This window comes from Pinus tabuliformis, chromosome 3_2, assembly GCF_031772625.1.
Source record: "Pinus tabuliformis cultivar Carrire ecotype Pingquan chromosome 3_2, CPIR1, whole genome shotgun sequence".
NCBI lineage: Eukaryota > Viridiplantae > Streptophyta > Pinopsida > Pinales > Pinaceae > Pinus > Pinus tabuliformis.
The window spans coordinates 58,963,727-58,977,991 of record NC_142302.1 but is presented as its reverse complement, the minus strand read 5'-3'; the positions used below and the strand labels follow the sequence as shown (position 1 = coordinate 58,977,991).

Below are 14,265 nucleotides of genomic sequence, written 5' to 3'. Positions count from 1 at the left end.
ATTTCCTTGGGTTTATATTATCAATCCCTTAGGTTTATTAATCTAAGGGTTCATATCCTAAGGGATAATGTTATTGATAAGGTTTATTAGATTAATCTTTGGGTTTAATATTAATCCATTGGGTTTATAATCATGGTCAAGCATGGTCCAACGTCAAATTCTGACAAAGATTTTCTCAATATGAAAATCAGCCAATGTTACATTATGACAAGGATTGTCTCAATATGAAAAAAATGGCTCAATATAAAAATCAATCATGGTCAACATAGTCCAACGTTACATTGTGACAAAGATTGTGTCAATATGAAAATCAACCATGGTCAACTATGGTTAACCATGTTTATTTTAGGGTTTAATATAAAAATCAGTGATGGTCAACTGTGGTCCAATGTTGCATTATGACAGATTTTCTCAATATGGAAATCAACCATGGTCTAACGTTGCATTGTGATAAATATTTTGTCGACATTACAATCAATCATGGTCAATAACCATGGTGACATTGTGACAAAGATTGTCTCAATATGAAAATCAACCATGGTCAACCATGGCCAACCATTGTCCAACGTTGCACTGTGCCAAAGGTTGTCTCAATATGAAAATCAATCATGGTCAAGCATCCAACATCGCATTGTGACAAAGATTGTGCCAATATGAAATTTACCCGAGGCCAACCATGGTCAACCATGTTTATTTTAAGAGTTTTAATATTTATCGTAGGGTTTATATACCTTGGGTTCATAATATTTATCCCTTGGGTTTATAATCTCTTGGGTTTTTAATATTAATCCCTTGGGTTTACAATATTTATATTAGGGTTTATACATCTTGGGTTTACAATACTGATCCCTTGGGTTTAATATTATTCTCTACATTGTCACAACCATGGTCATGCATGGTCCAACATCACATTGTGACAAAGTTTATCTCAATATGAAAATCAACAATGGTGAACCATGACCAACCATTATACAACATCGCATTGTGCCAAAGGTTGTCTCAGTATGAAAATCAGTCATGGTCAAGCATAGTCCAATGTCGCATTGTGGCAAAGATTGTGTCAATATGAAAATCATCCATGGTCAACCATGTTTATTTTAGGGTTTATAATATTTATCTTAGGGTTTATAATAGACTTTTCTCCATATGAAAATCAACCATCGTCCAATGTCACATTGTGATAAATATTGTCTCCATATGAAAGTTAACCATGATCAAGCATGGTCCAACGTCGAATTGGGACAAAGTTTGTCTCGTCATTACAATCAATCATGGTAAAAAATGGTCAGCCATGGTCAATAACCATGGTCGCATTGTGACAAAGATTGTCTCTTGGTCTAATGTCACAATGTGACAACCATGCTCCAACATAGCATTGTCACAAAGATGGTCTCAATATGAAAATCAACCATGGTCAACCATTTAAACTATTTAACTATTGTGACAAAGGTTGTCTCAATATGAAAACTAATCATGGTCAACCATAGTCCAATGTCCCATTCTGACAAAGATTGTGTCAATATCAAAATCCACTGTGGCCAACCATTAGGGTTTATAGTATTTATACTAGGGATTAATATAAATCCATTGGGTTTATAATCATAATCAACCATGATCCAACGTCACATTATGACATATTTTCTCAATATGACACCATAATCCAACATCACAATGTGGCAAAGATTGTCTCAATATGAAAATTAATTATTATTATTATTATTATTAAATAGATATTTATTATTATTATTAACTAAATATTTTTTAATAAAGAAATATTTATAGTTAATATTTATTAATAACAATGATTAATAATTCTTATAAAGATTATTAATAATTTGTTAATTAGTAATTTTTAATTATTAAATAATAATAGTGATTAATTCTGTTGTCCATGTCAATTTAACATTTTTGCTTGTTAATAGACCTTTGTTTCCTTCATGCCACCAGTGGGGCGGGATATGAAGGCTATTGATCAATAATTTACAACTCTTATTGACAAGAGCTAGATCCCTACCTAAAGATTTGAAGGATTTGTTGTCCCGAACGTAGCCATCCAGTAAATGGGGATAAACCTCTAAATTATGAAAGCAAGAGAGATTATGAGTGGGCTTCAAGAAGGGAGAGTTATCGTTGTGCAGGTAAACTTGGATACCCACATGAAAATATGTCCAGGGAAACCAACTGAAAATTTTGTTGCTTTACGATCCTCTTTTGGCGAAAAGTCCATGGACAAAGGTGTTTGGATGGGCTTTAATGCGGTTTGCACGGATCCAAATGATATAGAGAGGTTGGAAAGACTAGACATAGTGATTGTGTGGCGAGGAACGCGAAAAACGCAAGAATGGATGCAAAATTTCAAAGACATATTAGTTCGACTACCCCCTATAGTAGCTCATGTGAATGTACAAAAAATTGCAGATCCAACTGTCGGAATAGAAAAGGAATTTATGTCTCATTATACTTGCGTGGATGAAGGTTCTAAAAAATGTATAGAAGCGCCAGGGATATTGTGGTGAGTGAAACAATACAAGGAGGAGAGGTTGAGCATAACATTGACAGAATACAGCTTATGAGTTGCTCTTGCAATGTTATGTGCATATGACATCAAAGAAATGGTTAACATGATGCAGGGTATACGTGCTCATGCCACTGTGTTTACCTTTGCCTCTCCTTGTGTAGGAAGCTCAAAGTTTGTCCAACATATGGAGGAGATTGGCATGAATGTTCTGAGTTTGGTTAACCAGCATGATGTTGTTCTGAATTTCCCTAGTCTTTTTATGAACAAGAACATGGGATGGGTGAGAAAAGTACTCAGTCAGTTTCCCTAGACATATTTTCATGTGGGTATCCAGATTTACCTGCACAACGATAACTCTCCCTTCTTGAAGCCCACTCATAATCTCTCTGACTTTCATAATTTAGAGATTTATCTCCATTTACTGGATGGCAAATGTAACGTGCAACACATAGATGGATAGCGAAAAAAATAAAGAAAATTATCTTATTATTATTATATTATTAGCAATTGCACCAAGAGTGTAAAGGAATTCTCATAGATAGGAGGAGTGGGATGTGTGGAAGGCAATAATCAAGTGAAATATATAGACAATAAAATACAATCCGAATTTGAGGTTTTTTATATCCTCTAAAGAATGCAGAGGAGGTTAAATTTTAGAAGTATGTTGAAATAACATAAATGTCTCATAACAATGGCAATCCTTGCAAGCATAAGGTAAAGAGGTTGTGTGTAGGGTTATTCCAGGTTGGACATCACTGTTTTTTTTAATATGCTCAATCCAGAGACGGTAGGTCGAACTCTCTACATGCTTGTACTCTATGTAAAAATAATGTAGATTAATTCTATGAACATGTTGTAAATTCCACTTGTTTGATCCCCAAAGCCTCTTGCAATCAAAAAGGCATAGAGCAGTTCATTCCATGTGTTTAGCACTCCAGGAAGACACCATGGCTGCAATCCTACCTACTAAGGGAAGTAGGTCCAAATCATTTTCCTAAATAATATAGTGATGAATGACCAACTTTCCTCAGTCGAATCATTTGTTATGTTTAAAAACTACACATTTTTTTGTGATTAAGCTGGTACAGTGCTTTGGATATGATGAAATTGTTGCTCCATAGATGTGGGTCAAGGAAATCAACTAGGCTTAGTGTTGGTTCGGTCTCTAAATTGCAATTCCCACCAGTTTTCCATGTACCTCCCCTGCATGTGAAGAACACAACATGAGGTATAGTGGAATTCAACATCTTCTCTTTTTTGGATAGTATACCATCAGAGTGAAATATTTAAGTGTGTAGAGATTATCAAAATAGTAGATATGACACAAACTTTAAATGCACAAGAGCCTAGGTATGAAAGAATGCATGTGCTTTTTTTGTATTTACTTCTTGACAAATCCATTCCATCACAGTCTTCATAGATCTCTCAAATGCAGTCAACAAATCTAGTGCCATGTTTATTGTTTCTCTTTCTTGAAAATAGCAGCCCCTATAAAAATCTCTTTGTCAATCCATGTGAAAAAGATAAGGTGCAAATTCTAACAAGGAAGAAGTTTTTCAAGTTTAATAAAATATGGAATTCATGGAAATAATTGTGATGTTTTAAATTAGGATTTTTTATTTTTCGATCTATTTTTTTGGAAAAAACACCAAGAAGTAGCCCCAAGAACATTTTATGGTGCTTTATTTTAGAGAAAGGATCACCATTGAGGGATTCTTGTTTGTGGGCCTGAACATACAACCAACATAAACTATGTAGTATTCCATGATTAAGGCCTTCAACTGAATAACAAAGAATCCAAATGGAGCAATTTCATTAGTGTCAAACTGCAAAATAAAATCTTACCTTCTGAAGGTATTTCTCAAAGTTCCACAAATGCCCTATGTTGAAGACTATAATATCTGCATCCTTTGAATACTGAGATGTCCAGTCAACCAAATCCAATTTTAGTGTAATTTTAACTTCAGGGGGAAAGATTTAGGAGGACAAACTTGTAGAACCCAAAATTGTGACCTATAATATTCCATAGTGCAATTGAACTCCTTGAATTTAAAGGACAAAATTCCCTTGTGCTTTGAAATGGGGCTTCCATTGACCTCATGTATTTGGAGTTTGTTTGGCACTGCCTCTACGAGAATGCAAATGAGTGATTCCCATTGTTTCTTTTGATCGAATCACCAATAAATACTGCTTGATAGTTTCGTATCCTATTTAGCATGTTGTTTGCATTGAATTTGATATCACATAAAAGGAAATTAGCTCAAACACAAAATATAAATTTTCCCACAAAGGTTACCAAACTATGCTCAATTCTCTTTAAAATTCTAATGGTGTTCAATTTGAAACTTTGTTAAAATTCTGACATCAAAGGGAAAAAAATTAGTAAAAGAATACCAATCAAATTAAACAAACAATGTTAGTATAATAATGCCATTGGTCTCGGTATGAACTTTCTTGAATCACATAACATCAACATAAAATAAGACTACCATTGGTCTCTTTTTTTTCCTTCTTGAATAGAAGAACACAAGGAATAAAATATTGTCATGCAACTCTTTCATATTATTCGTGGTATGAATATTAATTTTGGTTTTAATTGGCAAAACTGAGGGCACTACATTATTATTAGGCAACCATGTTCCTACTATAGCTTGAAATGTAGCTCCAAACTAATTGAAATTCTAGATCAATCTCAAGTCATATATTTCTCCAAACTAATATTAACATTAGGGAAGATATTTATAGACGAGGGAATATTGCAGCCCAAAGGTTTCCACTGCCATTTCATGTAAAATGTATCTAGCCTCGTTCTCTCTTGGCATCGAAACCAAGGATCAATAAAAGGGAATGGGGGCCCAGTAAAGGGGATATGACTCATCCCAAACTCAGAATCCCAGAGGCCTTTTCCATAGCAGAATAATTTTCTGCAAAAATATTGTGTTTCCCTTCCACTTTGCGAATCCTAAAGCCTACAGATATTTCCCTGATGTCGATGTACATGAAGCAGAAGAAAAAGACAATGGGGAAAGACAAGCCAAATACATTCACATTGAAAAATTGTGGGTCTATTTAGAGTTGCAATATAACCATTTGAATCTCTACAGACAGCTAAAATATGGTTCCATGGATCAACAATGCAATCCCTTACAAGGTTCCCTCTACACTATATTTTTACTACTACTTTTCCTCAATGACAATACTCTATTTTCCACAAAATATGCATTAGGAAGGAATCGATTATGTAGGGCTAAACACTTTATTATTTCTTAAGCCATGGTCCAGAAACAAACACCAACAAAAGGAACAATGTCGTTTTCTTCTCAATTCAATTCCAAGACATGCTAAAGTTACATTTATTTACATTTGTCTACATTATAGAATACATGACGTTGTTGAATAATAAACATGTTTACATTTTTTTTGATCCTTGTTGGCCAAACTAAAATAATGTACTATATCAGTAAACGATGAGCAATAGAACAAATTAGTGGCAGGTGCTTCACACAGAAAAAATAAGTCTCCATAAAAATTGAGGAAAGAATCGAAATTGAACCAAATACTTCGATGCTAGTGCACTGTATTGATTGAATTTTAAGTCTCATATGAAAGAATTGTTTGGGAGATCCCGAAGGCTCCCAGCCATGAAGAAGTCTGAGAAGAGATCTACCTTTCGTTTTTTTTTCTAGGAGTACCAAATGTAAGAAAAATATACAGAGAATGCATCAATGATGGCAATCTCGACAAGTTTATTACAATTTTGTCTCTTCCATTGCAATGCAAGGATAGAAAAATAGTAACACAATTATCCTTGCATTTAGGTGAAGTAGAAATCAACCTTAGAAGGTTGGGAATTAGAGGGATTACAGAGGTTTCACAAATTGCAAGAAATCCCTCTAGTTGATTCGCAATCACAATAAGAACATAAATTGCATAGTCTGTAAAACCCGATATGTCATGTTACAATGCATTAATTAATAGAGGAACTGCCCCAAATTCTATTACCTGTGAAACATTTCCAAGAAAAACTAAAATATTAAACAAGGTAGTAGTTGCATCCCTCTTGCCTCTGACAGTTCCATCCTGGAGAAGATTTATCAAGGTTGGAATGGCTTTTGGCCTCTCTCCAATTAATTTATTATATTCATCAAAAGAGGAAAGGCTGAAGACCGTTGTAGCATAATTCTCCCTCACTTCCTTACTTCATCCATTACTGAGAACGTTGATGATCAATAGTAAAGCACCAGATTGCATTATTTTAGCTATGTTCCTCTCATAAATAGATAAATTTAGGTGTTAGATTACCACATTTTCTTGAGCTTTGGGATCTTGGGAAGATAGCTGCGATCCAGGCAAAGGTATGGCTTTTCTTGACTCTTGCAATGAAATTTTTAGAACCCATGTTGCATTTAGCAAGAAGTCTTATTTCATAAGCAACCTGCCTCTTCGATTCAAAAGGTCTTATAGAAATATTTTATACAATGAACACTCCAATCATCTTTGCAACTTCTATAGATGCAATATCGAATTGATGAAGAATTATGTTGCAACGCTCTTAAGACTTTATACAAGGAATGTTGTAGTCATCTTTGCAGCTTCTATAGATGGCTTAGCACTCATAGTGCTTTCCATTAACGAAATTTTCTTGTTGTTTCCTTGTTTTTAAAAAGGGATGTTATGTGCATCACAATACTGAATAATAAGGCTGCGGAGAGAATGATTTGGAATACGATTTGTGTCAAAAAGTTTCTGTCCATTCTTCAGACAAGTAAAGTGTCCTTCCTCTATCCATTTGGTAATGGAAGCTAGTTCATACATTTTTCCAGTAGAAACAATGATTGGTTCTATCATCAAATCATGTGAGATCAAACATCTGAGATCATTTGGAATAACAGGGACTTCCTTGAAGTCTCCTCTGGAAACTCTATGTTCACTTGATGGTTGTCATTTTACGTCAAATTCCATCTATGTAACCCAAAATAGAACACACTTGAAATAGTGCATGAAACCAATCAAGCTTTGAATCATTGAAAATTTTTTATCCGCACCTACCTTATTTTGATTTCTCATCTCTTCCTTCAACAATTATGTCTCTCTTAAATAATCCCTTGCACTCTTCAAATGGAGATGGTTAAGAATTTTTCTAAGTTTAGATTTCTTCGAGGTCACCACCTTCTCGAATTGATCAAGAACAACAAGCATATCTCTGCAGAGTTGTTCTTTAGCCATATCAATGAAAATATTAGCTCTTCTAGCCTCACTGTGAACCAGTACCTAGTTCTTGGCTTGGACTCTTCAATATCATATGATTTTGGAAGAAAGTGAGTCTTCAGGGCTCAACTCGACACAGGTCTTCCTTCCATCTAGATAAGTTGTCCTTTCGGCGACAGAAGAGGTTCCTTACAGAGAACTTCAGTGGAGAAAAACTCACCTAAAATCTTCCTTTCACTAATCTCAATGGATGGACCATCATTGCTGGAATTTCCAAAATCATCCTCTCATCTGCCCCAATAACTGTAGATCTAGACAATACTATGACATTGTTGGAAATCTCCTTGATATTACTAGATTTAACTGAGTCCATTGTTGATTCATATGATGGTTCATATATATCCTATCAAGATACAAAACCATGTGCTAAATCATCCTTTTTATCTTCAGTGGTTTCAAAATCACTTCTAGTTCCTTCATCTTCATGTCCTTCTTCAAGAAAACTTTCCTTTGGAAATAACAAAGAAGCATTGTGTTGCTCTCTTTGATGTCTCCTACAAAATCCTAGCCAAATCATCGGTCAAGATCCTAGGCTGTTGGTTTCCATGATAATTAGAAAGGAGTAAATTGCAATGCTTAAATGAAGATTAATTCCATATCATCTTATAATTGAATTAGCTCAGGTGACTATCCAAATTTCTCCTTTACTGGAAATTGATTTTGAAAAGGCTTTTGATAGGATTGAATGGAACTTCATACTAAACATGTTTCTATCGAAGATTAGTGGATTTTTTGATTTTTGATTTTTGATTTTTCTTTATTTTTTATTCTTTATTTTTTATTCTTATTCTTATTCTTATTCTTATTCTTATTTCTATTTATATTTCTATCTCTATTTCTATTTCTATTTCTATTTATTTATTTATTATTTATTTTATTTATTTTTTTATTTTATTTATTTATTTTATTTTTTTATTTTCTGAATAAGCCTGAATATCATACTTTCAAACCCTATTTTTCTAAAACAACACTTATAAAACTTAAGGATATCATATAATATTTGGGCATTCCCTTTGATATGAAGTTCTTTATTACTAGTCAATCCAAGAGGATAGTGGTCAAGTTCGAAAGAAAATCTCAAGCATGGAGTAATCTTGATCTTTCGGTTACTAGGAAGGTTACAGTTGTTGATTGAATTCCCATAGAAATGAACATTTATTACTCTTGTCTCTTCTCCTCTCAACTATGGTTGTGGGTAAAATATTGGAAAAAAAAAAGAACTTTTATATTGGAGTTCTTTGTAGAACCATGAACACAAAAAATGGCATACTTGGCATGATATTAACCAAGCTCAAGAGTGAAAAGTCCTTCCTAAGTTGTCTTTCTTATGATGGAACTCCATGGGTTATGTCCTACCGAGAGGAATTGTATGTGGAGTAGTGGGAAGGAGATTTATGGCCTTCAAAGTTTCTCTATGCTTGAACAAAATAGCGGGGTGAAGGATATTGAAGAACAGAGGCCAAGGAGGTGCCAATGTATTTGGAAATCTCAATATTTTCTAAAGAAAAATGTGTTGGTGTGGGTCTAACAAGGCTTGGTTTTTGAGACTAGGCTCAAAGAGTTGATGAACAAATGATGCACACACACTTTCTTGTAGGAATAAAATGGTTGAGCATGTCTTTTTGAGGTGCCAATCTATTTGGAAATCTTAATTTTTTTCAAGAACAAGATGGGGGTGACTCCAACAAGGCTTGGTTGTCAGGACTAGACTTCACAGAGTTGGTGTTACAAATGATGCATGCATGTTTTCTGGTACGAATGAAAAAGTTGAGCATGTATTCTGCAAGTGCATGTCTGCCATGATTGCCATCACCACCACCAGACTGCCTTTTGTTGCACTGTCGAGAGAGAAGGACTGAAAACCTTTCGTTGCACCCTCCAGGTGGTCACGGTTATAGAAATAAAAATTTTGGGGGCGGGTTTTTAAATCCAAACTCAGAATTCAAATTCAAACAAGTATGCTAATTAAATGATTACATGGCATATCTTGTATTGTATATTCCATCATTTCTACGGTTTGGTTGTGGAAGTGGCGATCAAGGTGGAAGCTGCACAAAATTCCTAAAGTTGTTGCATCGTAGGAATCTTACGTATGTCCATGTATGTATGCAATTCTGTATTGGCATGAGGGTATCCAACATTTAATAGAACAACCACGGTTATCCCTTCAAGCTCTTAGAGTGCATTAAATATCGTATAGCATTGGAAATATTTTTTTCCATGTAAATATGCAAGTCTTGTGAGTTGGTCACATTGAATTATTATCATTATTGATATGTTCTTATAATATGATAACTTGAGGAACATATTGCATGATAGGTCTATCTATTCAGCAAATGTTTTGATCAACCTCTTTTCATATAACATTAGCTTCATCCCAAAAAGCATGAAGAATTTATGTTTTTCTTCGTTCTTCTAGAGTCTCACAAGTTTTCCTAACTCCACTTTTCACTTTGTCAATAATGACAACAACACTAATTATAATCATTATTGATCTAAAATTTTTTTTGTGCTCCCATATCTGGGGTGTTGAACCTTTTGATCCTACCATCTCTACTACTATTTCTATTCTTGCTACCATCATTATTGAGGAATAAGTAGTGCAAATATAAAAGTATGAGTGTGGATGTTAGGATAGAAATTATTATTTCTCTATTTCAGCTCCCTATTTACTAGCAATAATGGTATAAACGGTTGCAATGCAAATGGTGGGATTAGAATGTTATTCATTACGGTAGAAGATAGTTATTCCACCTTTCCATCATTAAAAACAGGAAAACGATTGGAAACTGGATTTTTATAAACAATAAATATATTGTACTACAATTGCGAATATATACACAAATTGTCTGGTAGTGGCCACATATTTTGTAAAAATCTGCCTTGGCTTCGAGTTATTTACAAAGATAAAACCATATAAACAATAAATATATTGTACTGCAATTGCGAATATATACACAAATTGTCTGGTAGTGGTAGTGGCCGCATATACTGTACAAATCTGCCTTGGCTTCGAGTTATTTACAAAACTAAAACCATAAGATCAGGATTCAATAAAAATGTAAAACTCTCTGTGTATTCTTTCCATTTTTACCATCCATACTCCAGGTTACTTATATTATCAAAAAACCCAGACTAAAGGTCAACGAGGAGTGAGAGTGCATTCCTCCGCAATTGTGTCCAGCCGCTTTCCGCTCAGAGAGTTCTGCGGAGTCTGTGAACATAATAGTATTCTCTCCGGAGAAACATAATATTATCCTCTCCGGAGAAATTTCCATCCACCGCATGCTCACAGCTGCCTTCTCCGCCATTTATTTATCCAAGAAAATTGCTCTTTGAATTACAACAAATTCTTGTAAACTCTGTAAATAAATAAATGATAGACCCGCAACACAAAATAACAAATTGTCTGTAACTCTAACACGGGCACTTCACAACACACTTCTAGCCTCCTACACTTCACAACACAATGCTAGCATGCCACACTGTAGCCGTGAGCGCAATGCTTGAGAAGTCCTTTGCATCTCAAAAGTAGTGCTGCCACCGCGCTGAGGATTTGAGATCTTGGCATCACCTTCGCCTCTGCCATGATCGCCACCCCACCAGGCTGATGGCCTTTCGCTGCAAGACCGGGACTGACAGCCTTTCGCTGCACCCTCCAGGCAGTCATGGTTATAGAAATTTTAAATTAAACTTTTGAGAGGGTTTTCAAATTCAAAGACAAAATTTAAATTCAAACGAGTATGCCATTAAATACATACGTTGTATATCTTGTGTCGTATATGCCAGCACTCTGACGATCTGGTGGTGGCGGAAAGGCGACAATAAATTCCTAGAGCTGTTGTGTCATCAGAATTTTATGTATGTCCCTGTTGTGACAACAATAGCGGAAGGCTATAGTTAAAATGGATACGACTACAGTTTAAATGGGAAAGAATGGGAAAATAGAAAATGGCTAGAGTTTTGAAATATGGAGGGAGAATGAAATTAAGGCTGGAAAAGGGAAAAATCGGAGACATGGTCCATCATACAAATTAAATTTAATCTCACAGTATTATAATTTGACAAAAATTTTTGCCTTAAATAGGAAAAAGTGCATTTAATCATGAATACTATTTCAACACGACATATTCCAAAATAGATATACCTATAAGCCCTTATAATTATTATTTATATTATGAATATTTCATAAAAGTAAATATGTTTGTAAGTTTTTATAAGTATTATTTATATTATAAATATTTCATATTTGTATTTTTAATTATATATTTATTAATTAAGCTATTATTTATATGTTTTGAATCATGGTTAAGATTGTGAATCAATTTTATTTGAATTTATTTTAATGTAATATGTACATTATGATCTCTATCAATTATTTATTCATTATTATTAATCAAATTAAAATTATAGAAGTTTTATTCCAAAATAGATATATCATATATGTTCTAAAATATCATAGTTAAGAATGTGAATCATTCTTATTTAAAATTACTTTAATGTGATTGTACATTGTGATTTTCTCCTTAATTTTTTAATGTGATATGTAGAATGTGAATCGTTCTTATTTAAATTTACTTTAATGTGATATGTATATCGTGATTTTCTCCTCAAATTTTATTAATAAAATATAATAAAATTTATCTTTACTTATTCCCCTAATGTACTTCTAATCTCTTTTTTAATTGAATGGATAGTACATTTTTAGTCATTATTACTTTTATTGATACCAACATAGATCCATCTTAATCACTGATCTAACATGGGCCTAGAGGGATCAAATTTCTTTATGTGGAAACTTATTTTAGAGTGAAAAAAAATGTGTATTTTTTTATTATTTAAATTGTATTTTTGAATGTTATAGAGATTACATAATATGTGTATTGAGCCATTCTACTTTTTTAATTAGTAATATATTTTTAAATATATGTTAGTATTAATTCATATTAAAATACTTTACTCATAACTCACATTAAATATTTTATACTATGTAACAGTGAATGTTTTTTTTTTAAACATTTTTTCTATATAGATATATAGATATAGTGTGTTAAAATATTGTTTGACAATTATATGTTTTAAACGTCTTACTCACATAATTTTTTTACTTCTAACTACCTTAGATGAAATTATATTAAATTATATCAATAGCTAATTAAATTTACATGACATATATTTCTTTTCTTTTTTAGTATATCCAACATTGCTTTTCTATTTAGAGAATATTTTATTTTTATTTTAGGAGGGATAAACATACGTACACATGGCCTTCATACTAGTTTGTAAAATAAGACACATTTATTGATATTACAATATTCCTCTCTTATCAAGCTAACATTTAAATATTTAAGATCATTTAAGAGCACTCAAACTTCTTCACACTCAAACTTCTTCTCCATACCTAAATGTAATTAAAACTAAAAATATGTATCTTTATTTTCCGTATTATTATTATTATTATTATTATTTTTACATTTTTATTTAGTATTTATATATATATATATATGTATGTATATAATAACATTTTTGATCCAATAATATTTTACACACATAATTTATATATTTAAATTAAAAATCATATATTCTCTAATTTTTTTTGGAAAACATAGTGTCTATAATAAATTAATATATATTAATTACTTTTAAAATATTTATTTTAATTCATAATTGGTTTATAATTAAAAAATATCAATATTAAAATAAAATTATAAAAAATCTTAATATAATGGGAAATATATTATTTAGTTTATAATTCCAATATACCATAGGAAAAATGCCTTTATATTTTTTATATAAAAAAGATTACAATATTTTATATAAAAACTATTAATATATACGTTATTTATAAACGTAAATTTTACCTTTATCATCGTTCTTTCATTCTTTTGGAATATGATTTTTTTAATATTATATAAATACAGAAAAATACACATGGAACGAATATATGTTATTTTTTTTATATGGAAAAATGAATATTATATGAATGATAATTTGATGTTTAAAGTTGTTCATAGAGTTTTGGATAGATGGTGATTGAGTGAGTTGTTAAGGCATTTCTAAATGTTAAGTCCTCTGTTCTAATACAAATATTTTATGGACTTAATAGTCACCAATCTTATAACTCATTCAGCAGTTAATTAGATTTAGAATAGACTGTGAAAATCACAAGGTCACAAGTTTAGGTCACAAGTTCGAAACAATTAATTAAATTTAGAATAGATTATGAAAGTCACAAGGTCACAAGTTCGAAACTCAATCAAAAGGTCACAAGTTCAAAAGTGAGTGGGCAAAGATCCACATCCAATCATGTTACAAGTCAAACTTAATGTAGTTTTTGATACCACTAGACAAACAAAAATAATATTCACCAATATAACAAAAAAATTATTAAACATGTTTTTTTTTCACTATTAACTCTTTTTTAAAACATAACCTTTTCATAATGTGATGAAACAATATAAAAATGATATTTCATAATG

The 14,265-nt window shown here is 32.3% G+C and overlaps 1 pseudogene; it reads right to left on the bottom strand.

Moving 5' to 3' along the window:
* Nucleotides 1-3,334: 3,334 nt before the first annotated feature.
* LOC149179815 (protein trichome birefringence-like 11) lies at nt 3,335-11,097 on the bottom strand (annotated as a pseudogene).
* Between the last annotated feature and the right edge of the window lie 3,168 nt (nt 11,098-14,265).